The sequence below is a fragment of the Spermophilus citellus genome, assembly GCF_964194105.1.
Source record: "Spermophilus citellus genome assembly, chromosome: 12".
NCBI lineage: Eukaryota > Metazoa > Chordata > Mammalia > Rodentia > Sciuridae > Spermophilus > Spermophilus citellus.
This window is the reverse complement of record NC_138198.1, coordinates 25,703,066-25,730,054: the sequence shown is the minus strand read 5'-3', so window position 1 is coordinate 25,730,054 and position 26,989 is coordinate 25,703,066.

Below are 26,989 nucleotides of genomic sequence, written 5' to 3'. Positions count from 1 at the left end.
ATTTTTTCACCCAAACTGGATGATACTTTCAGGTAATGATCAGTACACTAAGGCGACTTGGTTCCCCAAATTTCATTCTTCTATGTTGAAGCGTTCATTTCCAGTAACAGTTTGAATTTTTAGGTATCACTCTGTTTTCTCCTATATTGATACATGTATTTGGAACTCTAAATCCAACACGGTTTGTGCTAGCTTCTTGAAACTTGACACAGTAAAGTAGTTTCACGTTCTCTCTCTATGGTTTGTTTCCTCTTGATGTAGCCCTAAGCACTGACTAGCGAGAAACACTTTCATGGACAGGGGTTGCCAAGCTTCCAAAAATTACGAATCTCCAGAAATCTCAGCAAATATTTTTTCACCCAAACTGGATGATACTTTCAGGTAATGATCAGTACACTAAGGCGACTTGGTTCCCCGAATTTCGTTCTTCTATGTTGAAGCGTTCATTTCCAGTAACAGTTTGAATTTTTAGGTATCACTCTGTTTTCTCCTATATTGATACATGTATTTGGAACTCTAAATCCAACACGGTTTGTGCTAGCTTCTTAAAACTTGACACAGTAAAGTAGTTTCACGTTCTCTCTCTATGGTTTGTTTCCTCTTGATGTCGCCCTAAGCACTGACTGGCGAGAAACACTTTCATGGAAAGGGGTTGCCAAGCTTCCAAAAATTACGAATCTCCAGAAATCTCAGCCAATATTTTTTCACCCAAACTGGATGATACTTTCAGGTAATGATCAGTACACTAAGGCGACTTGGTTCCCCAAATTTCATTCTTCTATGTTGAAGCGTTCATTTCCAGTAACAGTTTGAATTTTTAGGTATCACTCTGTTTTCTCCTATATTGATACATGTATTTGGAACTCTAAATCCAACACGGTTTGTGCTAGCTTCTTGAAACTTGACACAGTAAAGTAGTTTCACGTTCTATCTCTATGTTCTGTTTCTACTTGGTGTAGCCCTAAGCAGTGACTGGTTAGAAAGACTTTCATGGAAAGGGGTTGCCAAGCTTCCAAATATTACGAAACTCCAGAAATCTCAGCAAATATTTTTTCACCCAAACTGGATGATACTTTCAGGTAATGATCAGTACACTAAGGCGACTTGGTTCCCCAAATTTCGTTCTTCTATGTTGAAGCGTTCATTTCCAGTAACAGTTTGAAATTTTAGGTTTCACTCTGTTTTCTCCTATATTGATACATGTATTTGGAACTCTAAATCCAACACGGTTTGTGCTAGCTTCTTGAATCTTGACACTGTACAGTAGTTTCACGTTCTATCTCTATGGTTTGTTTCCTCTTGATGTAGCCCTAAGCACTGACTGGCGAGAAACACTTTCATGGAAAGGGGTTGCCAAGCTTCCAAAAATTACGAATCTCCAGAAATCTCAGCAAATATTTTTTTACCCAAACTGGATGATACTTTCAGGTAATGATCAGTACACTAAGGCGACTTGGTTCCCCAAATTTCGTTCTTGTATGTTGAAGCGTTCATTTCCAGTAACAGTTTGAATTTTTAGGTATCACTCTGTTTTCTCCTATATTGATACATGTATTTGGAACTCTAAATCCAACACGGTTTGTGCTAGCTTCTTGAAACTTGACACAGTAAAGTAGTTTCACGTTCTCTCTCTATGGTTTGTTTCCTCTTGATGTCGCCCTAAGCACTGACTGGCGAGAAACACTTTCATGGAAAGGGGTTGCCCAGCTTCCAAAAATTACGAATCTCCAGAAATCTCAGCCAATATTTTTTCACCCAAACTGGATGATACTTTCAGGTAATGATCAGTACACTAAGGCGACTTGGTTCCCCAAATTTCGTTCTTCTATGTTGAAGCGTTCATTTCCAGTAACAGTTTGAATTTTTAGGTATCACTCTGTTTTCTCCTATATTGATACATGTATTTGGAACTCTAAATCCAACACGGTTTGTGCTAGCTTCTTGAAACTTGACACAGTAAAGTAGTTTCACGTTCTCTCTCTATCGTTTGTTTCCTCTTGATGTCGCCCTAAGCACTGACTGGCGAGAAACACTTTCATGGAAAGGGGTTGCCAAGCTTCCAAAAATTACGAATCTCCAGAAATCTCAGCCAATATTTTTTCACCCAAACTGGATGATACTTTCAGGTAATGATCAGTACACTAAGGCGACTTGGTTCCCCAAATTTCGTTCTTCTATGTTGAAGCGTTCATTTCCAGTAACAGTTTGAATTTTTAGGTTTCACTCTGTTTTCTCCTATATTGATACATGTATTTGGAACTCTAAATCCAACACGGTTTGTGCTAGCTTCTTGAAACTTGACACAGTAAAAGAGTTTCACATTCTCACTCTACGGTTTGTTTCCTCTTGATGTAGCCCTAAGCACTGACTGGCGAGAAACACTTTCATGGAAAGGGGTTGCCAAGCTTCCAAAAATTACGAATCTCCAGAAATCTCAGCAAATATTTTTTCACCCAAACTTCATGATACATTCAGGTAATGATCAGTACACTAAGGCGACTTGGTTCCCCAAATTTCGTTCTTCTATGTTGAAGCGTTCATTTCCAGTAACAGTTTGAATTTTTAGGTATCACTGTGTTTTCTCCTATATTGATACATGTATTTGGAACTCTAAATCCAACACGGTTTGTGCTAGCTTCTTGAAACTTGACACAGTAAAGTAGTTTCACGTTCTCTCTCTATGGTTTGTTTCCTCTTGAAGTAGCCCTAAGCACTGACTGGCGAGAAACACTTTCATGGAGAGGGGTTGCCAAGCTTCCAAAAATTACGAATCTCCAGAAATCTCAGCAAATATTTTTTCACCCAAACTGGATGATACTTTCAGGTAATGATCAGTACACTAAGGCGACTTGGTTCCCCAAATTTTGTTCTTCTATGTTGAAGCGTTCATTTCCAGTAACAGTTTGAATTTTTAGGTTTCACTCTGTTTTCTCCTATGTTGATACATGTATTTTTAACTCTAAATCCAACACGGTTTGTGCTAGCTTCTTGAAACTTGACACAGTAAAGTAGTTTCACGTTCTATATGCATGGTTTGTTTCCTCTTGATGTAGCCCTAAGCACTGACTGGCGAGAAACGCTTTCATGGAAAGTGGTTGCCAAGCTTCCAACAATTACGAATCTCCAGAAATCTCAGCAAATATTTTTTCACCCAAACTGGATGATACTTTCAGGTAATGATCAGTACACTAAGGCGACTTGGTTCCCCAAATTTCGTTCTTCTATGTTGAAGCGTTCATTTCCAGTAACAGTTTGAATTTTTAGGTATCACTCTGTTTTCTCCTATATTGATACATGTATTTGGAACTCTAAATCCAACACGGTTTGTGCTAGCTTCTTGAAACTTGACACAGTAAAGTAGTTTCACATTCTCTCTCTATGGTTTGTTTCCTCTTGATGTAGCCCTAAGCACTGACTGGCGAGAAACACTTTCATGGACAGGGGTTGCCAAGCTTCCAAAAATTACGAATCTCCAGAAATCTCAGCAAATATTTTTTCACCCAAACTGGATGATACTTTCAGGTAATGATCAGTACACTAAGGCGACTTGGTTCCCCAAATTTCGTTCTTCTATGTTGAAGCGTTCATTTCCAGTAACAGTTTGAATTTTTAGGTATCACTCTGTTTTCTCCTATATTGATACATGTATTTGGAACTCTAAATCCAACACGGTTTGTGCTAGCTTCTTGAAACTTGACACAGTAAAGTAGTTTCATGTTCTCTCTCTATGTTCTGTTTCTTCTTGGTGTAGCCCTAAGCAGTGACTGGTGAGAAAGACTTTCATGGAAAGGGGTTGCCAAGCTTCCAAATATTACGAAACTCCAGAAATCTCAGCAAATATTTTTTCACCCAAACTGGATGATACTTTCAGGTAATGATCAGTACACTAAGGCGACTTGGTTCCCCAAATTTCGTTCTTCTATGTTGAAGCGTTCATTTCCAGTAACAGTTTGAAATTTTAGGTTTCACTCTGTTTTCTCCTATATTGATACATGTATTTGGAACTCTAAATCCAACACGGTTTGTGCTAGATTCTTGAAACTTGACAGAGTAAAATAGTTTCACGTTCTCTCTCTATGGTTTGTTTCCTCTTGAAGTAGCCCTAAGCACTGACTGGCGAGAAACACTTTCATGGAAAGGGGTTGCCAAGCTTCCAAAAATTACGAATCTCCAGAAATCTCAGCAAATATTTTTTCACCCAAACTGGATGATACTTTCAGGTAATGATCAGTACACTAAGGCGACTTGGTTCCCCAAATTTCGTTCTTCTATGTTGAAGCGTTCATTTCCAGTAACAGTTTGAATTTTTAGGTTTCACTCTGTTTTCTCCTATATTGATACATGTATTTGGATCTCTAAATCCAACACGGTTTGTGCTAGCTTCTTGAAACTTGACACAGTAAAGTAGTTTCACGTTCTCTCTCTATCGTTTGTTTCCTCTTGATGTCGCCCTAAGCACTGACTGGCGAGAAACACTTTCATGGAAAGGGGTTGCCAAGCTTCCAAAAATTACGAATCTCCAGAAATCTCAGCCAATATTTTTTCACCCAAACTGGATGATACTTTCAGGTAATGATCAGTACACAAAGGCGACTTGGTTCCCCAAATTTCATTCTTCTATGTTGAAGCGTTAATTTCCAGTAACAGTTTGAATTTTTAGGTATCACTCTGTTTTCTCCTATATTGATACATGTATTTGGAACTCTAAATCCAACACGGTTTGTGCTAGCTTCTTGAAACTTGACACAGTAAAGTAGTTTCTCGTTCTATCTCTGTGTTCTGTTTCTTCTTGGTGTAGCCCTAAGCAGTGACTGGTGAGAAAGACTTTCATGGAAAGGGGTTGCGAAGCTTCCAAATATTACGAAACTCCAGAAATCTCAGCCAATATTTTTTCACCCAAACTGGATGATACTTTCAGGTAATGATCAGTACACTAAGGCGACTTGGTTCCCCAAATTTCATTCTTCTATGTTGAAGCGTTCATTTCCAGTAACAGTTTGAATTTTTAGGTTTCACTCTGTTTTCTCCTATATTGATACATGTATTTGGAACTCTAAATCCAACACGGTTTGTGCTAGCTTCTTGAAACTTGACAGAGTAAAGTAGTTTCACGTTCTCTCTCTATGGTTTGTTTCCTCTTGATGTAGCCCTAAGCACTGACTGGCGAGAAACACTTTCATGGAAAGGGGTTGCCAAGCTTCCAAAAATTATGAATCTCCAGAAATCTCAGCAAATATTTTTTCACCCAAACTGGATGATACTTTCAGGTAATGATCAGTACACTAAGGCGACTTGGTTCCCCAAATTTCGTTCTTCTATGTTGAAGCGTTCATTTCCAGTAACAGTTTGAATTTTTAGGTTTCACTCTGTTTTCTCCTATATTGATACATGTATTTGGAACTCTAAATCCAACACGGTTTGTGCTAGCTTCTTGAAACTTGACACAGTAAAAGAGTTTCACATTCTCACTCTACGGTTTGTTTCCTCTTGATGTAGCCCTAAGCACTGACTGGCGAGAAACACTTTCATGGAAAGGGGTTGCCAAGCTTCCAAAAATTACGAATCTCCAGAAATCTCAGCAAATATTTTTTCACCCAAACTTCATGATACATTCAGGTAATGATCAGTACACTAAGGCGACTTGGTTCCCCAAATTTCGTTCTTCTATGTTGAAGCGTTCATTTCCAGTAACAGTTTGAATTTTTAGGTATCACTGTGTTTTCTCCTATATTGATACATGTATTTGGAACTCTAAATCCAACACGGTTTGTGCTAGCTTCTTGAAACTTGACACAGTAAAGTAGTTTCACGTTCTCTCTCTATGGTTTGTTTCCTCTTGAAGTAGCCCTAAGCACTGACTGGCGAGAAACACTTTCATGGAGAGGGGTTGCCAAGCTTCCAAAAATTACGAATCTCCAGAAATCTCAGCAAATATTTTTTCACCCAAACTGGATGATACTTTCAGGTAATGATCAGTACACTAAGGCGACTTGGTTCCCCAAATTTTGTTCTTCTATGTTGAAGCGTTCATTTCCAGTAACAGTTTGAATTTTTAGGTTTCACTCTGTTTTCTCCTATGTTGATACATGTATTTTTAACTCTAAATCCAACACGGTTTGTGCTAGCTTCTTGAAACTTGACACAGTAAAGTAGTTTCACGTTCTATATGCATGGTTTGTTTCCTCTTGATGTAGCCCTAAGCACTGACTGGCGAGAAACGCTTTCATGGAAAGGGGTTGCCAAGCTTCCAACAATTACGAATCTCCAGAAATCTCAGCAAATATTTTTTCACCCAAACTGGATGATACTTTCAGGTAATGATCAGTACACTAAGGTGACTTGGTTCCCCAAATTTCGTTCTTCTATGTTGAAGCGTTCATTTCCAGTAACAGTTTGAATTTTTAGGTATCACTCTGTTTTCTCCTATATTGATACATGTATTTGGAACTCTAAATCCAACACGGTTTGTGCTAGCTTCTTGAAACTTGACACAGTAAAGTAGTTTCACATTCTCTCTCTATGGTTTGTTTCCTCTTGATGTAGCCCTAAGCACTGACTGGCGAGAAACACTTTCATGGACAGGGGTTGCCAAGCTTCCAAAAATTACGAATCTCCAGAAATCTCAGCAAATATTTTTTCACCCAAACTGGATGATACTTTCAGGTAATGATCAGTACACTAAGGCGACTTGGTTCCCCAAATTTCGTTCTTCTATGTTGAAGCGTTCATTTCCAGTAACAGTTTGAATTTTTAGGTATCACTCTGTTTTCTCCTATATTGATACATGTATTTGGAACTCTAAATCCAACACGGTTTGTGCTAGCTTCTTGAAACTTGACACAGTAAAGTAGTTTCATGTTCTCTCTCTATGTTCTGTTTCTTCTTGGTGTAGCCCTAAGCAGTGACTGGTGAGAAAGACTTTCATGGAAAGGGGTTGCCAAGCTTCCAAATATTACGAAACTCCAGAAATCTCAGCAAATATTTTTTCACCCAAACTGGATGATACTTTCAGGTAATGATCAGTACACTAAGGCGACTTGGTTCCCCAAATTTCGTTCTTCTATGTTGAAGCGTTCATTTCCAGTAACAGTTTGAATTTTTAGGTTTCACTCTGTTTTCTCCTATATTGATACATGTATTTGGAACTCTAAATCCAACACGGTTTGTGCTAGCTTCTTGAAACTTGACACAGTAAAAGAGTTTCACATTCTCACTCTACGGTTTGTTTCCTCTTGATGTAGCCCTAAGCACTGACTGGCGAGAAACACTTTCATGGAAAGGGGTTGCCAAGCTTCCAAAAATTACGAATCTCCAGAAATCTCAGCAAATATTTTTTCACCCAAACTTCATGATACATTCAGGTAATGATCAGTACACTAAGGCGACTTGGTTCCCCAAATTTCGTTCTTCTATGTTGAAGCGTTCATTTCCAGTAACAGTTTGAATTTTTAGGTATCACTGTGTTTTCTCCTATATTGATACATGTATTTGGAACTCTAAATCCAACACGGTTTGTGCTAGCTTCTTGAAACTTGACACAGTAAAGTAGTTTCACGTTCTCTCTCTATGGTTTGTTTCCTCTTGAAGTAGCCCTAAGCACTGACTGGCGAGAAACACTTTCATGGAGAGGGGTTGCCAAGCTTCCAAAAATTACGAATCTCCAGAAATCTCAGCAAATATTTTTTCACCCAAACTGGATGATACTTTCAGGTAATGATCAGTACACTAAGGCGACTTGGTTCCCCAAATTTTGTTCTTCTATGTTGAAGCGTTCATTTCCAGTAACAGTTTGAATTTTTAGGTTTCACTCTGTTTTCTCCTATGTTGATACATGTATTTTTAACTCTAAATCCAACACGGTTTGTGCTAGCTTCTTGAAACTTGACACAGTAAAGTAGTTTCACGTTCTATATGCATGGTTTGTTTCCTCTTGATGTAGCCCTAAGCACTGACTGGCGAGAAACGCTTTCATGGAAAGGGGTTGCCAAGCTTCCAACAATTACGAATCTCCAGAAATCTCAGCAAATATTTTTTCACCCAAACTGGATGATACTTTCAGGTAATGATCAGTACACTAAGGTGACTTGGTTCCCCAAATTTCGTTCTTCTATGTTGAAGCGTTCATTTCCAGTAACAGTTTGAATTTTTAGGTATCACTCTGTTTTCTCCTATATTGATACATGTATTTGGAACTCTAAATCCAACACGGTTTGTGCTAGCTTCTTGAAACTTGACACAGTAAAGTAGTTTCACATTCTCTCTCTATGGTTTGTTTCCTCTTGATGTAGCCCTAAGCACTGACTGGCGAGAAACACTTTCATGGACAGGGGTTGCCAAGCTTCCAAAAATTACGAATCTCCAGAAATCTCAGCAAATATTTTTTCACCCAAACTGGATGATACTTTCAGGTAATGATCAGTACACTAAGGCGACTTGGTTCCCCAAATTTCGTTCTTCTATGTTGAAGCGTTCATTTCCAGTAACAGTTTGAATTTTTAGGTATCACTCTGTTTTCTCCTATATTGATACATGTATTTGGAACTCTAAATCCAACACGGTTTGTGCTAGCTTCTTGAAACTTGACACAGTAAAGTAGTTTCATGTTCTCTCTCTATGTTCTGTTTCTTCTTGGTGTAGCCCTAAGCAGTGACTGGTGAGAAAGACTTTCATGGAAAGGGGTTGCCAAGCTTCCAAATATTACGAAACTCCAGAAATCTCAGCAAATATTTTTTCACCCAAACTGGATGATACTTTCAGGTAATGATCAGTACACTAAGGCGACTTGGTTCCCCAAATTTCGTTCTTCTATGTTGAAGCGTTCATTTCCAGTAACAGTTTGAAATTTTAGGTTTCACTCTGTTTTCTCCTATATTGATACATGTATTTGGAACTCTAAATCCAACACGGTTTGTGCTAGATTCTTGAAACTTGACAGAGTAAAATAGTTTCACGTTCTCTCTCTATGGTTTGTTTCCACTTGAAGTAGCCCTAAGCACTGACTGGCGAGAAACACTTTCATGGAAAGGGGTTGCCAAGCTTCCAAAAATTACGAATCTCCAGAAATCTCAGCAAATATTTTTTCACCCAAACTGGATGATACTTTCAGGTAATGATCAGTACACTAAGGCGACTTGGTTCCCCAAATTTCGTTCTTCTATGTTGAAGCGTTCATTTCCAGTAACAGTTTGAATTTTTAGGTTTCACTCTGTTTTCTCCTATATTGATACATGTATTTGGATCTCTAAATCCAACACGGTTTGTGCTAGCTTCTTGAAACTTGACACAGTAAAATAGTTTCACGTTCTCTCTCTATGGTTTGTTTCCTCTTGATGTAGCCCTAAGCACTGACTGGCGAGAAACACTTTCATGGACAGGGGTTGCCAAGCTTCCAAAAATTACGAATCTCCAGAAATCTCAGCAAATATTTTTTCACCCAAACTGGATGATACTTTCAGGTAATGATCAGTACACTAAGGCGACTTGGTTCACCATATTTCGTTCTTCTATGTTGAAGCGTTCATTTCCAATAAGAGTTTGAATTTTTAGGTTTCACTCTGTTTTCTCCTATATTGATACATGTATTTGGAACTCTAAATCCAACACGGTTTGTGCTAGCTTCTTGAAACTTGACACACTAAAGTAGTTTCACGTTCTATCTCCATGGTTTGTTTCCTCTTGATGTAGCCCTAAGCACTGACTGGCGAGAAACGCTTAATGGAAAGGGGTTGCCAAGCTTCCAAAAATTACGAATCTCCAGAAATCTCAGCAAATATTTTTTCACCCAAACTGGATGATACTTTCAGGTAATGATCAGTACACTAAGGCGACTTGGTTCCCCAAATTTCGTTCTTCTATGTTGAAGCGTTCATTTCCAGTAACAGTTTGAATTTTTAGGTATCACTCTGTTTTCTCCTATATTGATACATGTATTTGGAACTCTAAATCCAACACGGTTTGTGCTAGCTTCTTGAAACTTGACACAGTAAAGTAGTTTCACGTTCTATCTCTATGTTCTGTTTCTTCTTGGTGTAGCCCTAAGCAGTGACTGGTGAGAAAGACTTTCATGGAAAGGGGTTGCCAAGCTTCCAAATATTACGAAACTCCAGAAATCTCAGCCAATATTTTTTCACCCAAACTGGATGATACTTTCAGGTAATGATCAGTACACTAAGGCGACTTGGTTCCCCAAATTTCGTTCTTCTATGTTGAAGCGTTCATTTCCAGTAACAGTTTGAAATTTTAGGTTTCACTCTGTTTTCTCCTATATTGATACATGTATTTGGAACTCTAAATCCAACACGGTTTGTGCTAGCTTCTTGAAACTTGACACAGTAAAGTAGTTTCACGTTCTATCTCTATGGTTTGTTTCCTCTTGATGTAGCCCTAAGCACTGACTGGCGAGAAACACTTTCATGGAAAGGGGTTGCCAAGCTTCCAAAAATTACGAATCTCCAGAAATCTCAGCAAATATTTTTTCACCCAAACTGGATGATACTTTCAGGTAATGATCAGTACACTAAGGCGACTTGGTTCCCCAAATTTCGTTCTTCTATGTTGAAGCATTCATTTCCAGTAACAGTTTGAATTTTTAGGTATCACTCTGTTTTCTCCTATATTGATACATGTATTTGGAACTCTAAATCCAACACGGTTTGTGCTAGCTTCTTGAAACTTGACACAGTAAAGTAGTTTCACGATCTCTCTCTATGGTTTGTTTCCTCTTGATGTCGCCCTAAGCACTGACTGGCGAGAAACACTTTCATGGAAAGGGGTTGCCCAGCTTCCAAAAATTACGAATCTCCAGAAATCTCAGCCAATATTTTTTCACCCAAACTGGATGATACTTTCAGGTAATGATCAGGACACTAAGGCGACTTGGTTCCCCAAATTTCGTTCTTCTATGTTGAAGCGTTCATTTCCAGTAACAGTTTGAATTTTTAGGTTTCACTCTGTTTTCTCCTATATTGATACATGTATTTGGAACTCTAAATCCAACACGGTTTGTGCTAGCTTCTTGAAACTTGACACAGTAAAATATTTTCACGTTCTCTCTCTACGGTTTGTTTCCTCTTGATGTAGCCCTAAGCACTGACTGGCGAGAAACACTTTCATGGAAAGGGGTTGCCAAGCTTCCAAAAATTACGAATCTCCAGAAATCTCAGCCAATATTTTTTCACCCAAACTGGAAGATACTTTCAGGTAATGATCAGTACACTAAGGCGACTTGGTTCCCCAAATTTCGTTCTTCTATGTTGAAGCGTTCATTTCCAGTAACAGTTTGAATTTTTAGGTATCACTGTGTTTTCTCCTATATTGATACATGTATTTGGAACTCTAAATCCAACACGGTTTGTGCTAGCTTCTTGAAACTTGACACAGTAAAGTAGTTTCACGTTCTCTCTCTATGGTTTGTTTCCTCTTGATGTCGCCCTAAGCACTGACTGGCGAGAAACACTTTCATGGAAAGGGGTTGCCAAGCTTCCAAAAATTACGAATCTCCAGAAATCTCAGCAAATATTTTTTCACCCAAACTGGATGATACTTTCAGGTAATGATCAGTACACTAAGGCGACTTGGTTCCCCAAATTTCGTTCTTCTATGTTGAAGCGTTCATTTCCAGTAACAGTTTGAATTTTTAGGTATCACTCGGTTTTCTCCTATATTGATACATGTATTTGGAACTCTAAATCCAACACGGTTTGTGCTAGCTTCTTGAAACTTGACACAGTAAAGTAGTTTCACGTTCTCTCTCTATGGTTTGTTTCCTCTTGATGTAGCCCTAAGCCCTGACTAGCGAGAAACACTTTCATGGACAGGGGTTGCCAAGCTTCCAAAAATTACGAATCTCCAGAAATCTCAGCAAATATTTTTTCACCCAAACTGGATGATACTTTCAGGTAATGATCAGTACACTAAGGCAACTTGGTTCCCCAAATTTCGTTCTTCTATGTTGAAGCGTTCATTTCCAGTAACAGTTTGAATTTTTAGGTATCACTCTGTTTTCTCCTATATTGATACATGTATTTGGAACTCTAAATCCAACACGGTTTGTGCTAGCTTCTTAAAACTTGACACAGTAAAGTAGTTTCACGTTCTCTCTCTATGGTTTGTTTCCTCTTGATGTAGCCCTAAGCACTGACTGGCGAGAAACACTTTCATGGAAAGCGGATGCCAAGCTTCCAAAAATTACGAATCTCCAGAAATCTCAGCCAATATTTTTTCACCCAAACTGGATGATACTTTCAGGTAATGATCAGTACACTAAGGCGACTTGGTTCCCCAAATTTCATTCTTCTATGTTGAAGCGTTCATTTCCAGTAACAGTTTGAATTTTTAGGTATCACTCTGTTTTCTCCTATATTGATACATGTATTTGGAACTCTAAATCCAACACGGTTTGTGCTAGCTTCTTGAAACTTGACACAGTAAAGTAGTTTCACGTTCTATCTCTATGTTCTGTTTCTACTTGGTGTAGCCCTAAGCAGTGACTGGTGAGAAAGACTTTCATGGAAAGGGGTTGCCAAGCTTCCAAATATTACGAAACTCCAGAAATCTCAGCCAATATTTTTTCACTCAAACTGGATGATACTTTCAGGTAATGATCAGTACACTAAGGCGACTTGGTTCCCCAAATTTCATTCTTCTATGTTGAAGCGTTCATTTCCAGTAACAGTTTGAATTTTTAGGTTTCACTCGGTTTTCTCCTATATTGATACATGTATTTGGAACTCTAAATCCAACACGGTTTGTGCTAGCTTCTTGAAACTTGACACAGTAAAAGAGTTTCACATTCTCTCTCTACGGTTTGTTTCCTCTTGATGTAGCCCTAAGCACTGACTGGCGAGAAACACTTTCATGGAGAGGGGTTGCCAAGCTTCCAAAAATTACGAATCTCCAGAAATCTCAGCAAATATTTTTTCACCCAAACTGGATGATACTTTCAGGTAATGATCAGTACACTAAGGCGACTTGGTTCCCCAAATTTCGTTCTTCTATGTTGAAGCGTTCATTTCCAGTAACAGTTTGAATTTTTAGGTATCAGTGTGTTTTCTCCTATATTGATACATGTATTTGGAACTCTAAATCCAACACGGTTTGTGCTAGCTTCTTGAAACTTGACACAGTAAAGTAGTTTCACGTTCTCTCTCTATGGTTTGTTTCCTCTTGAAGTAGCCCTAAGCACTGACTGGCGAGAAACACTTTCATGGAGAGGGGTTGCCAAGCTTCCAAAAATTACGAATCTCCAGAAATCTCAGCAAATATTTTTTCACCCAAACTGGATGATACTTTCAGGTAATGATCAGTACACTAAGGCGACTTGGTTCCCCAAATTTTGTTCTTCTATGTTGAAGCGTTCATTTCCAGTAACAGTTTGAATTTTTAGGTTTCACTCTGTTTTCTCCTATATTGATACATGTATTTTTAACTCTAAATCCAACACGGTTTGTGCTAGCTTCTTGAAACTTGACACAGTAAAGAAGTTTCACGTTCTATATGCATGGTTTGTTTCCTCTTGATGTAGCCCTAAGCACTGACTGGCGAGAAACGCTTTCATGGAAAGGGGTTGCCAAGCTTCCAAAAATTACGAATCTCCAGAAATCTCAGCAAATATTTTTTCACCCAAACTGGATGATACTTTCAGGTAATGATCAGTACACTAAGGCGACTTGGTTCCCCAAATTTCGTTCTTCTATGTTGAAGCGTTCATTTCCAGTAACAGTTTGAATTTTTAGGTATCACTCTGTTTTCTCCTATATTGATACATGTATTTGGAACTCTAAATCCAACACGGTTGGTGCTAGCTTCTTGAAACTTGACACAGTAAAGTAGTTTCACATTCTCTCTCTATGGTTTGTTTCCTCTTGATGTAGCCCTAAGCACTGACTGGCGAGAAACACTTTCATGGACAGGGGTTGCCAAGCTTCCAAAAATTACGAATCTCCAGAAATCTCAGCAAATATTTTTTCACCCAAACTGGATGATACTTTCAGGTAATGATCAGTACACTAAGGCGACTTGGTTCCCCAAATTTCGTTCTTCTATGTTGAAGCGTTCATTTCCAGTAACAGTTTGAATTTTTAGGTATCACTCTGTTTTCTCCTATATTGATACATGTATTTGGAACTCTAAATCCAACACGGTTTGTGCTAGCTTCTTGAAACTTGACACAGTAAAGTAGTTTCACGTTCTCTCTCTATGTTCTGTTTCTTCTTGGTGTAGCCCTAAGCAGTGACTGGCGAGAAACACTTTCATGGAAAGGGGTTGCCAAGCTTCCAAATATTACGAAACTCCAGAAATCTCAGACAATATTTTTTTCACCCAAACTGGATGATACTTTCAGGTAATGATCAGTACACTAAGGCGACTTGGTTCCCCAAATTTCGTTCTTCTATGTTGAAGCGTTCATTTCCAGTAACAGTTTGAATTTTTAGGTATCACTCTGTTTTCTCCTATATTGATACATGTATTTGGATCTCTAAATCCAACACGGTTTGTGCTAGCTTCTTGAAACTTGACACAGTAAAATAGTTTCACGTTCTCTCTCTATTGTTTGTTTCCTCTTGATGTAGCCCTAAGCACTGACTGGCGAGAAACACTTTCATGGCAAGGGGTTGCCAAGCTTCCAAAAATTACCAATCTCCAGAAATCTCAGCAAATATTTTTTCACCCAAACTGGATGATACTTTCAGGTAATGATCAGTACACTAAGGCGACTTGGTTCCCCAAATTTCGTTCTTCTATGTTGAAGCGTTCATTTCCAGTAACAGTTTGAATTTTTAGGTTTCACTCTGTTTTCTCCTATATTGATACATGTATTTGGAACTCTAAATCCAACACGGTTTGTGCAAGCTTCTTGAAACTTGACACAGTAAAGTAGTTTCACGTTCTATCTCTATGTTTTGTTTCCTCTTGATGTAGCCCTAAGCAGTGACTGGCGAGAAACACTTTCATGGAAAGGGGTTGCCAAGCTTCCAAAAATTACGAATCTCCAGAAATCTCAGCATATATTTTTTCACCCAAACTGGATGATACTTTCAGGTAATGATCAGTACACTAAGGCGACTTGGTTCCCCAAATTTCGTTCTTCTATGTTGAAGCGTTCATTTCCAGTAACAGTTTGAATTTTTAGGTTTCACTCTGTTTTCTCCTATATTGATACATGTATTTGGAACTCTAAATCCAACACGGTTTGTGCTAGCTTCTTGAAACTTGACACAGTAAAGTAGTTTCAAGTTCTCTCTCTTGGTTTGTTTCCTCTTGATGTCGCCCTAAGCACTGACTGGCGAGAAACACTTTCATGGAAAGGGGTTGCCAAGCTTCAAAAAAATTACGAATCTCCAGAAATCTCAGCCAATATTTTTTCACCCAAACTGGATGATACTTTCAGGTAATGATCAGTACACTAAGGCGACTTGGTTCCCCAAATTTCATTCTTCTATGTTGAAGCGTTCATTTCCAGTAACAGTTTGAATTTTTAGGTATCACTCTGTTTTCTCCTATATTGATACATGTATTTGGAACTCTAAATCCAACACGGTTTGTGCTAGCTTCTTGAAACTTGACACAGTAAAGTAGTTTCACGTTCTATCTCTATGTTATATTTCTTCTTGGTGTAGCCCTAAGCAGTGACTGGTGAGAAAGACTTTCATGGAAAGGGGTTGCCAAGCTTCCAAATATTACGAAACTCCAGAAATCTCAGCCAATATTTTTTCACCCAAACTGGATGATACTTTCAGGTAATGATCAGTACACTAAGGCGACTTGGTTCCCCAAATTTCGTTCTTCTATGTTGAAGCGTTCATTTCCAGTAACAGTTTGAAATTTTAGGTTTCACTCTGTTTTCTCCTATATTGATACATGTATTTGGAACTCTAAATCCAACACGGTTTGTGCTAGCTTCTTGAAACTTGACACAGTAAAGTAGTTTCACGTTCTATCTCTATGGTTTGTTTCCTCTTGATGTAGCCCTAAGCACTGACTGGCGAGAAACACTTTCATGGAAAGGGGTTGCCAAGCTTCCAAAAATTACGAATCTCCAGAAATCTCAGCAAATATTTTTTCACCCAAACTGGATGATACTTTCAGGTAATGATCAGTACACTAAGGCGACTTGGTTCCCCAAATTTCGTTCTTCAATGTTGAAGCGTTCATTTCCAGTAACAGTTTGAATTTTTAGGTATCACTCTGTTTTCTCCTATATTGATACATGTATTTGGATCTCTAAATCCAACACGGTTTGTGCTAGCTTCTTGAAACTTGACACAGTAAAATAGTTTCACGTTCTCTCTCTATGGTTTGTTTCCTCTTGATGTAGCCCTAAGCACTGACTGGCGAGAAACACTTTCATGGCAAGGGGTTGCCAAGCTTCCAAAAATTACGAATCTCCAGAAATCTCAGCAAATATTTTTTCACCCAAACTGGATGATACTTTCAGGTAATGATCAGTACACTAAGGCGACTTGGTTCCCCAAATTTCGTTCTTCTATGTTGAAGCGTTCATTTCCAGTAACAGTTTGAATTTTTAGGTATCACTCTGTTTTCTCCTATATTGATACATGTATTTGGAACTCTAAATCCAACACGGTTTGTGCTAGCTTCTTGAAACTTGACACAGTAAAGTAGTTTCACGTTCTCTCTCTATGTTCTGTTTCTTCTTGGTGTAGCCCTAAGCAGTGACTGGTGAGAAAGACTTTCATGGAAAGGGGTTGCCAAGCTTCCAAATATTACGAAACTCCAGAAATCTCAGCCAATATTTTTTCACCCAAACTGGATGATACTTTCAGGTAATGATCAGTACACTAAGGCGACTTGGTTCCCCAAATTTCGTTCTTCTATGTTGAAGCGTTCATTTCCAGTAACAGTTTGAAATTTTAGGTTTCACTCTGTTTTCTCCTATATTGATACATGTATTTGGAACTCTAAATCCAACACGGTTTGTGCTAGCTTCTTGAAACTTGACACAGTAAAGTAGTTTCACGTTCTATCTCTATGGTTTGTTTCCTCTTGATGTAGCCCTAAGCACTGACTGGCGAGAAACACTTTCATGGAAAGGGGTTGCCAAGCTTCCAAAAATTACGAATCTCCAGAAATCTCAGCAAATATTTTTTCACCCAAACTGGATGATACTTTCAGGTAATGATCAGTACACTAAGGCGACTTGGTTCCCCAAATTTCGTTCTTCTATGTTGAAGCGTTCATTTCCAGTAACAGTTTGAATTTTTAGGTATCACTCTGTTTTCTCCTATATTGATACATGTATTTGGATCTCTAAATCCAACACGGTTGGTGCTAGCTTCTTGAAACTTGACACAGTAAAGTAGTTTCACATTCTCTCTCTATGGTTTGTTTCCTCTTGATGTAGCCCTAAGCACTGACTGGCGAGAAACACTTTCATGGACAGGGGTTGCCAAGCTTCCAAAAATTACGAATCTCCAGAAATCTCAGCAAATATTTTTTCACCCAAACTGGATGATACTTTCAGGTAATGATCAGTACACTAAGGCGACTTGGTTCCCCAAATTTCGTTCTTCTATGTTGAAGCGTTCATTTCCAGTAACAGTTTGAATTTTTAGGTATCACTCTGTTTTCTCCTATATTGATACATGTATTTGGAACTCTAAATCCAACACGGTTTGTGCTAGCTTCTTGAAACTTGACACAGTAAAGTAGTTTCACGTTCTCTCTCTATGTTCTGTTTCTTCTTGGTGTAGCCCTAAGCAGTGACTGGTGAGAAAGACTTTCATGGAAAGGGGTTGCCAAGCTTCCAAATATTACGAAACTCCAGAAATCTCAGCCAATATTTTTTTCACCCAAACTGGATGATACTTTCAGGTAATGATCAGTACACTAAGGCGACTTGGTTCCCCAAATTTCGTTCTTCTATGTTGAAGCGTTCATTTCCAGTAACAGTTTGAATTTTTAGGTATCACTCTGTTTTCTCCTATATTGATACATGTATTTGGATCTCTAAATCCAACACGGTTTGTGCTAGCTTCTTGAAACTTGACACAGTAAAATAGTTTCACGTTCTCTCTCTATTGTTTGTTTCCTCTTGATGTAGCCCTAAGCACTGACTGGCGAGAAACACTTTCATGGCAAGGGGTTGCCAAGCTTCCAAAAATTACGAATCTCCAGAAATCTCAGCAAATATTTTTTCACCCAAACTGGATGATACTTTCAGGTAATGATCAGTACACTAAGGCGACTTGGTTCCCCAAATTTCGTTCTTCTATGTTGAAGCGTTCATTTCCAGTAACAGTTTGAATTTTTAGGTTTCACTCTGTTTTCTCCTATATTGATACATGTATTTGGAACTCTAAATCCAACACGGTTTGTGCAAGCTTCTTGAAACTTGACACAGTAAAGTAGTTTCACGTTCTATCTCTATGTTTTGTTTCCTCTTGATGTAGCCCTAAGCAGTGACTGGCGAGAAACACTTTCATGGAAAGGGGTTGCCAAGCTTCCAAAAATTACGAATCTCCAGAAATCTCAGCATATATTTTTTTGCCCAAACTGGATGATACTTTCAGGTAATGATCAGTACACTAAGGCGACTTGGTTCCCCAAATTTCGTTCTTCTATGTTGAAGCGTTCATTTCCAGTAACAGTTTGAATTTTTAGGTTTCACTCTGTTTTCTCCTATATTGATACATGTATTTGGAACTCTAAATCCAACACGGTTTGTGCTAGCTTCTTGAAACTTGACACAGTAAAGTAGTTTCAAGTTCTCTCTCTATGGTTTGTTTCCTCTTGATGTCGCCCTAAGCACTGACTGGCGAGAAACACTTTCATGGAAAGGGGTTGCCAAGCTTCAAAAAAATTACGAATCTCCAGAAATCTCAGCCAATATTTTTTCACCCAAACTGGATGATACTTTCAGGTAATGATCAGTACACTAAGGCGACTTGGTTCCCCAAATTTCATTCTTCTATGTTGAAGCGTTCATTTCCAGTAACAGTTTGAATTTTTAGGTATCACTCTGTTTTCTCCTATATTGATACATGTATTTGGAACTCTAAATCCAACACGGTTTGTGCTAGCTTCTTGAAACTTGACACAGTAAAGTAGTTTCACGTTCTATCTCTATGTTATATTTCTTCTTGGTGTAGCCCTAAGCAGTGACTGGTGAGAAAGACTTTCATGGAAAGGGGTTGCCAAGCTTCCAAATATTACGAAACTACAGAAATCTCAGCCAATATTTTTTCACCCAAACTGGATGATACTTTCAGGTAATGATCAGTACACTAAGGCGACTTGGTTCCCCAAATTTCGTTCTTCTATGTTGAAGCGTTCATTTCCAGTAACAGTTTGAAATTTTAGGTTTCACTCTGTTTTCTCCTATATTGATACATGTATTTGGAACTCTAAATCCAACACGGTTTGTGCTAGCTTCTTGAAACTTGACACAGTAAAGTAGTTTCACGTTCTATCTCTATGGTTTGTTTCCTCTTGATGTAGCCCTAAGCACTGACTGGCGAGAAACACTTTCATGGAAAGGGGTTGCCAAGCTTCCAAAAATTACGAATCTCCAGAAATCTCAGCAAATATTTTTTCACCCAAACTGGATGATACTTTCAGGTAATGATCAGTACACTAAGGCGACTTGGTTCCCCAAATTTCGTTCTTCAATGTTGAAGCGTTCATTTCCAGTAACAGTTTGAATTTTTAGGTATCACTCTGTTTTCTCCTATATTGATACATGTATTTGGATCTCTAAATCCAACACGGTTTGTGCTAGCTTCTTGAAACTTGACACAGTAAAATAGTTTCACGTTCTCTCTCTATGGTTTGTTTCCTCTTGATGTAGCCCTAAGCACTGACTGGCGAGAAACACTTTCATGGCAAGGGGTTGCCAAGCTTCCAAAAATTACGAATCTCCAGAAATCTCAGCAAATATTTTTTCACCCAAACTGGATGATACTTTCAGGTAATGATCAGTACACTAAGGCGACTTGGTTCCCCAAATTTCGTTCTTCTATGTTGAAGCGTTCATTTCCAGTAACAGTTTGAATTTTTAGGTATCACTCTGTTTTCTCCTATATTGATACATGTATTTGGAACTCTAAATCCAACACGGTTTGTGCTAGCTTCTTGAAACTTGACACAGTAAAGTAGTTTCACGTTCTATCTCTATGTTATATTTCTTCTTGGTGTAGCCCTAAGCAGTGACTGGTGAGAAAGACTTTCATGGAAAGGGGTTGCCAAGCTTCCAAATATTACGAAACTCCAGAAATCTCAGCCAATATTTTTTCACCCAAACTGGATGATACTTTCAGGTAATGATCAGTACACTAAGGCGACTTGGTTCCCCAAATTTCGCTCTTCTATGTTGAAGCGTTCATTTCCAGTAACAGTTTGAAATTTTAGGTTTCACTCTGTTTTCTCCTATATTGATACATGTATTTGGAACTCTAAATCCAACACGGTTTGTGCTAGCTTCTTGAAACTTGACACAGTAAAGTAGTTTCACGTTCTATCTCTATGGTTTGTTTCCTCTTGATGTAGCCCTAAGCACTGACTGGCGAGAAACACTTTCATGGAAAGGGGTTGCCAAGCTTCCAAAAATTACGAATCTCCAGAAATCTCAGCAAATATTTTTTCACCCAAACTGGATGATACTTTCAGGTAATGATCAGTACACTAAGGCGACTTGGTTCCCCAAATTTCGTTCTTCTATGTTGAAGCGTTCATTTCCAGTAACAGTTTGAATTTTTAGGTATCACTCTGTTTTCTCCTATATTGATACATGTATTTGGATCTCTAAATCCAACACGGTTTGTGCTAGCTTCTTGAAACTTGACACAGTAAAATAGTTTCACGTTCTCTCTCTATGGTTTGTTTCCTCTTGATGTAGCCCTAAGCACTGACTGGCGAGAAACACTTTCATGGCAAGGGGTTGCCAAGCTTCCAAAAATTACGAATCTCCAGAAATCTCAGCAAATATTTTTTCACCCAAACTGGATGATACTTTCAGGTAATGATCAGTACACTAAGGCGACTTGGTTCCCCAAATTTCGTTCTTCTATGTTGAAGCGTTCATTTCCAGTAACAGTTTGAATTTTTAGGTTTCACTCTGTTTTCTCCTATATTGATACATGTATTTGGAACTCTAAATCCAACACGGTTTGTGCTAGCTTCTTGAAACTTGTCACAGTAAAGTAGTTTCACGTTCTATATCCATGGTTTGTTTCCTCTTGATGTAGCCCTAAGCACTGACTGGCGAGAAACGCTTTCATGGAAAGGGGTTGCCAAGCTTCCAAAAATTACGAATCTCCAGAAATCTCAGCAAATATTTTTTCACCCAAACTGGATGATACTTTCAGGTAATGATCAGTACACTAAGGCGACTTGGTTCCCCAAATTTCGTTCTTCTATGTTGAAGCGTTCATTTCCAGTAACAGTTTGAATTTTTAGGTATCACTCTGTTTTCTCCTATATTGATACATGTATTTGGAACTCTAAATCCAACACGGTTTGTGCTAGCTTCTTGAAACTTGACACAGTAAAGTAGTTTCACGTTCTCTCTCTATTGTTTGTTTCCTCTTGATGTAGCCCTAAGCACTGACTGGCGAGAAACACTTTCATGGACAGGTTTTGCCAAGCTTCCAAAAATTACGAATCTCCAGAAATCTCAGCCAATATTTTTTCACCCAAACTGGATGATACTTTCAGGTAATGATCAGTACACTAAGGCGACTTGGTTCCTTAAATTTCGTTCTTCTATGTTGAAGCGTTCATTTCCAGTAACAGTTTGAATTTTTAGGTATCACTCTGTTTTCTCCTATATTGATACATGTATTTGGAACTCTAAATCCAACACGGTTTGTGCTAGCTTCCTGAAACTTGACACAGTAAAGTAGTTTCACGTTCTCTCTCTATGGTTTGTTTCCTCTTGATGTCGCCCTAAGCACTGACTGGCGAGAAACACTTTCATGGAAAGGGGTTGCCAAGCTTCCAAAAATTACGAATCTCCAGAAATCTAAGCCAATATTTTTTCACCCAAACTGGATGATACTTTCAGGTAATGATCAGTACACTAAGGCGACTTGGTTCCCCAAATTTCATTCTTCTATGTTGAAGCGTTCATTTCCAGTAACAGTTTGAATTTTTAGGTATCACTCTGTTTTCTCCTATATTGATACATGTATTTGGAACTCTAAATCCAACACGGTTTGTGCTAGCTTCTTGAAACTTGACACAGTAAAGTAGTTTCACGTTCTCTCTCTATGTTCTGTTTCTTCTTGGTGTAGCCCTAAGCAGTGACTGGTGAGAAAGACTTTCATGGAAAGGAGTTGCCAAGCTTCCAAATATTACGAAACTCCAGAAATCTCAGCAAATATTTTTTCACCCAAACTGGATGATACTTTCAGGTAATGATCAGTACACTAAGGCGACTTGGTTCCCCAAATTTCGTTCTTCTATGTTGAAGCGTTCATTTCCAGTAACAGTTTGAAATTTTAGGTTTCAGTCTGTTTTCTCCTATATTGATACATGTATTTGGAACTCTAAATCCAACACGGTTTGTGCTAGCTTCTTAAAACTTGACACAGTAAAGTAGTTTCACGTTCTCTCTCTATGGTTTGTTTCCTCTTGAAGTAGCCCTAAGCACTGACTGGCGAGAAACACTTTCATGGAAAGGGGTTGCCAAGCTTCCAAAAATTACGAATCTCCAGAAATCTCAGCAAATATTTTTTCACCCAAACTGGATGATACTTTCAGGTAATGATCAGTACAGTAAGGCGACTTGGTTCCCCAAATTTCGTTCTTCTATGTTGAAGCGTTCATTTCCAGTAACAGTTTGAATTTTTAGGTTTCACTCTGTTTTCTCCTATATTGATACATGTATTTGGATCTCTAAATCCAACACGGTTTGTGCTAGCTTCTTGAAACTTGACACAGTAAAATAGTTTCACGTTCTCTCTCTATGGTTTGTTTCCTCTTGATGTAGAACTAAGCACTGACTGGCGAGAAACACTTTCATGGCAAGGGGTTGCCACGCTTCCAAAAATTACGAATCTCCAGAAATCTCAGCAAATATTTTTTCACCCAAACTGGATGATACTTTCAGGTAATGATCAGTACACTAAGGCGAATTGGTTCCCCAAATTTCGTTCTTCGATGTTGAAGCGTTCATTTCCAGTAAGAGTTTGAATTTTTAGGTTTCACTCTGTTTTCTCCTATATTGATACATGTATTTGGAACTCTAAATCCAACACGGTTTGTGCTAGCTTCTTGAAACTTGACACAGTAAAGTAGTTTCACGTTCTATATCCATGGTTTGTTTCCTCTTGATGTAGCCCTAAGCACTGACTGGCGAGAAACGCTTCATGGAAAGGGGTTGCCAAGCTTCCAAAAATTACGAATCTCCAGAAATCTCAGCAAATATTTTTTCACCCAAACTGGATGATACTTTCAGGTAATGATCAGTACACTAAGGCGACTTGGTTCCCCAAATTTCATTCTTCTATGTTGAAGCGTTCATTTCCAGTAACAGTTTGAAATTTTGGGTTTCAGTCTGTTTTCTCCTATATTGATACATGTATTTGGAACTCTAAATCCAACACGGTTTGTGCTAGCTTCTTAAAACTTGACACAGTAAAGTAGTTTCACGTTCTCTCTCTATGGTTTGTTTCCTCTTGAAGTAGCCCTAAGCACTGACTGGCGAGAAACACTTTCATGGAAAGGGGTTGCCAAGCTTCCAAAAATTACGAATCTCCAGAAATCTCAGCAAATATTTTTTCACCCAAACTGGATGATACTTTCAGGTAATGATCAGTACACTAAGGCGACTTGGTTCCCCAAATTTCGTTCTTCTATGTTGAAGCGTTCATTTCCAGTAACAGTTTGAATTTTTAGGTTTCACTCTGTTTTCTCCTATATTGATACATGTATTTGGAACTCTAAATCCAACACGGTTTGTGCTAGCTTCTTGAAACTTGACACAGTAAAGTAGTTTCAAGTTCTCTCTCTATGGTTTGTTTCCTCTTGATGTCGCCCTAAGCACTGACTGGCGAGAAACACTTTCATGGAAAGGGGTTGCCAAGCTTCAAAAAAATTACGAATCTCCAGAAATCTCAGCCAATATTTTTTCACCCAAACTGGATGATACTTTCAGGTAATGATCAGTACACTAAGGCGACTTGGTTCCCCAAATTTCATTCTTCTATGTTGAAGCGTTCATTTCCAGTAACAGTTTGAATTTTTAGGTATCACTCTGTTTTCTCCTATATTGATACATGTATTTGGAACTCTAAATCCAACACGGTTTGTGCTAGCTTCTTGAAACTTGACACAGTAAAGTAGTTTCACGTTCTATCTCTATGTTATATTTCTTCTTGGTGTAGCCCTAAGCAGTGACTGGTGAGAAAGACTTTCATGGAAAGGGGTTGCCAAGCTTCCAAATATTACGAAACTACAGAAATCTCAGCCAATATTTTTTCACCCAAACTGGATGATACTTTCAGGTAATGATCAGTACCCTAAGGCGACTTGGTTCCCCAAATTTCGTTCTTCTATGTTGAAGCGTTCATTTCCAGTAACAGTTTGAAATTTTAGGTTTCACTCTGTTTTCTCCTATATTGATACATGTATTTGGAACTCTAAATCCAACACGGTTTGTGCTAGCTTCTTGAAACTTGACACAGTAAAGTAGTTTCACGTTCTATCTCTATGGTTTGTTTCCTCTTGATGTAGCCCTAAGCACTGACTGGCGAGAAACACTTTCATGGAAAGGGGTTGCCAAGCTTCCAAAAATTACGAATCTCCAGAAATCTCAGCAAATATTTTTTCACCCAAACTGGATGATACTTTCAGGTAATGATCAGTACACTAAGGCGACTTGGTTCCCCAAATTTCGTTCTTCAATGTTGAAGCGTTCATTTCCAGTAACAGTTTGAATTTTTAGGTATCACTCTGTTTTCTCCTATATTGATACATGTATTTGGATCTCTAAATCCAACACGGTTTGTGCTAGCTTCTTGAAACTTGACACAGTAAAATAGTTTCACGTTCTCTCTCTATGGTTTGTTTCCTCTTGATGTAGCCCTAAGCACTGACTGGCGAGAAACACTTTCATGGCAAGGGGTTGCCAAGCTTCCAAAAATTACGAATCTCCAGAAATCTCAGCAAATATTTTTTCACCCAAACTGGATGATACTTTCAGGTAATGATCAGTACACTAAGGCGACTTGGTTCCCCAAATTTCGTTCTTCTATGTTGAAGCGTTCATTTCCAGTAACAGTTTGAATTTTTAGGTATCACTCTGTTTTCTCCTATATTGATACATGTATTTGGAACTCTAAATCCAACACGGTTTGTGCTAGCTTCTTGAAACTTGACACAGTAAAGTAGTTTCACGTTCTATCTCTATGTTATATTTCTTCTTGGTGTAGCCCTAAGCAGTGACTGGTGAGAAAGACTTTCATGGAAAGGGGTTGCCAAGCTTCCAAATATTACGAAACTCCAGAAATCTCAGCCAATATTTTTTCACCCAAACTGGATGATACTTTCAGGTAATGATCAGTACACTAAGGCGACTTGGTTCCCCAAATTTCGCTCTTCTATGTTGAAGCGTTCATTTCCAGTAACAGTTTGAAATTTTAGGTTTCACTCTGTTTTCTCCTATATTGATACATGTATTTGGAACTCTAAATCCAACACGGTTTGTGCTAGCTTCTTGAAACTTGACACAGTAAAGTAGTTTCACGTTCTATCTCTATGGTTTGTTTCCTCTTGATGTAGCCCTAAGCACTGACTGGCGAGAAACACTTTCATGGAAAGGGGTTGCCAAGCTTCCAAAAATTACGAATCTCCAGAAATCTCAGCAAATATTTTTTCACCCAAACTGGATGATACTTTCAGGTAATGATCAGTACACTAAGGCGACTTGGTTCCCCAAATTTCGTTCTTCTATGTTGAAGCGTTCATTTCCAGTAACAGTTTGAATTTTTAGGTATCACTCTGTTTTCTCCTATATTGATACATGTATTTGGATCTCTAAATCCAACACGGTTTGTGCTAGCTTCTTGAAACTTGACACAGTAAAATAGTTTCACGTTCTCTCTCTATGGTTTGTTTCCTCTTGATGTAGCCCTAAGCACTGACTGGCGAGAAACACTTTCATGGCAAGGGGTTGCCAAGCTTCCAAAAATTACGAATCTCCAGAAATCTCAGCAAATATTTTTTCACCCAAACTGGATGATACTTTCAGGTAATGATCAGTACACTAAGGCGACTTGGTTCCCCAAATTTCGTTCTTCTATGTTGAAGCGTTCATTTCCAGTAACAGTTTGAATTTTTAGGTTTCACTCTGTTTTCTCCTATATTGATACATGTATTTGGAACTCTAAATCCAACACGGTTTGTGCTAGCTTCTTGAAACTTGTCACAGTAAAGTAGTTTCACGTTCTATATCCATGGTTTGTTTCCTCTTGATGTAGCCCTAAGCACTGACTGGCGAGAAACGCTTTCATGGAAAGGGGTTGCCAAGCTTCCAAAAATTACGAATCTCCAGAAATCTCAGCAAATATTTTTTCACCCAAACTGGATGATACTTTCAGGTAATGATCAGTACACTAAGGCGACTTGGTTCCCCAAATTTCGTTCTTCTATGTTGAAGCGTTCATTTCCAGTAACAGTTTGAATTTTTAGGTATCACTCTGTTTTCTCCTATATTGATACATGTATTTGGAACTCTAAATCCAACACGGTTTGTGCTAGCTTCTTGAAACTTGACACAGTAAAGTAGTTTCACGTTCTCTCTCTATTGTTTGTTTCCTCTTGATGTAGCCCTAAGCACTGACTGGCGAGAAACACTTTCATGGACAGGTTTTGCCAAGCTTCCAAAAATTACGAATCTCCAGAAATCTCAGCCAATATTTTTTCACCCAAACTGGATGATACTTTCAGGTAATGATCAGTACACTAAGGCGACTTGGTTCCTTAAATTTCGTTCTTCTATGTTGAAGCGTTCATTTCCAGTAACAGTTTG